The sequence below is a fragment of the Hipposideros armiger genome, unplaced genomic scaffold, assembly GCF_001890085.2.
Source record: "Hipposideros armiger isolate ML-2016 unplaced genomic scaffold, ASM189008v1 scaffold_2, whole genome shotgun sequence".
NCBI classification, from domain to species: domain Eukaryota; kingdom Metazoa; phylum Chordata; class Mammalia; order Chiroptera; family Hipposideridae; genus Hipposideros; species Hipposideros armiger.
The window spans coordinates 5573337-5575008 of NW_017731352.1; the positions used below are offsets into that span (position 1 = coordinate 5573337).

The 1672-nt window shown below is 39.4% G+C and overlaps 1 pseudogene; it reads left to right on the top strand.

The window, feature by feature from the left end:
- Positions 1-401: 401 nt before the first annotated feature.
- On the top strand, positions 402-726 carry LOC109379402 (10 kDa heat shock protein, mitochondrial pseudogene; annotated as a pseudogene).
- The last annotated feature ends 946 nt before the right edge of the window (positions 727-1672 follow it).

Sequence of the window (1672 nt, forward strand, 5' to 3'; positions counted from 1 at the left end):
TCCACCTGGCATATGGATGTGTCCATCATCAAGGAAGCTCTCCAAACCCCATAATTTAGGGGTTTTCATGGACATCTCAATTCATAGACATGATCAATTTTTAACTCAGTCTCCAGCTCCAGAGGTTAGCAGTGGAGCTGAAAGTTCCAGGCATAATCTAGGTCTTTCTGGCCACCAGCCACCATCCTGAAGCTATTTTGGGTCTTGTCAAAAGTTGCCTCACTATAACAAAAGATACTCCTATCACCCAGAAAATTATAAGGAATTTGGGAGCTCTGGGTCAGGAACTGGGGACAAAGACCAAATATCTTTCTATGACACTACAAAAGGTCTCAACAATTTATCTTCCAAGCATCCTTTCTCAAGAAGCTGTTAGAGTACAAACTGTGGTGGCCAGAGTCATGGCAGAACAGGTTTTTAGAAAGTTTGTGCCCCTCTTTGACTGAGTATTAGTTGAAAGGAGTGCTGCTGAATCTGTTAACAAAGAAGGCATTATGCTTCCAGAAAAGCCTCAAGGGACAGTATTGCAAGCAACAGTAGTAGCTGTTAGATTGGGCTCTAAAGGAAAGGGTGGAGAGATTCAACCAGTGAGCATGAAAGTTGGAGATAAAGTTCTTCTTCCAGAATATGAAAGCACCAAAGGTAGTTCTAGATGATAAGGGTTATTTCTTATTTAGAGATGGTGACATTTTTGGAAAGTATGTACACAGAAATAAATCACTATGAAATGGCATTGAGTGAAGCTGCCCATCCCACTAAAGTTCTGAAATCGTTCATCATGCAAATAATTTCCATGTTGCTCTTTTATAGTAAACTAAGGATATCCAAACTAATGACATTCAGGGTCTCTTAAAACTTAGTTTCACTGTACTGATATAAACATTTCCATATGTGTGTGTGTGTGTGTGTGTGTGTGTGTGTTTTGTTTTTTTAAAGAAGCTATTAGAGGACATGCTTCATCAAAACAAGCGAATAAACAAAGAGAAAGTACAATGAAGGAGTTAACTCCAGAGATAAGCACAGGCATCACCGTGTGAGAGTGAGGAAAGCCCAGTTAAGGCATGTTAGAAGGCCCCAGGCAGGTGAAAGTTGATGGATGGATATCTGATGTGTCTGAACAGGCTGATTGGAGGTTTAAATAATTGTCAGAGGGTTGGGACGAAATTAGTGATAAATTAATAGAAAACTAAGCAATTGAGAAAAACAACTATTGATTTCATGGAAAACAAACACTGTTACAGGAAAGAAAAATTATTCTTTGTATACTACATGACCCAGCAATCCAAGGTGTTCACATAATACAACAATCTAAGCACTGAACATTGGCCTAATCAGATTAGACTATCACTTTTTTTTTTTAAGCTGAGCCATCCTGCCACCTGTTGGCAGCTCAGCTTGGGCCGGGAATCGAACCGGCGACCCTGCTGCTCAGAGCTCACACTGTTGAGCAAGCTCTTAACCAACTGAGCCACTCAGGCAGCCCTAGAATATAACTTTTAAAAGATGAAATATGGCAAAGGATGGGTTACTGTGGTGAAGCATGAAAGTGAAAGAGAGCTATATCCTTATTTTCCATAGTGTGATTGCAATATAATGCCAACCATCAAAGCAAATTAATAACAGAAAAGATATAACAGTACAAATATGTTATTTAGAGAAAGAGAGAGAGAGA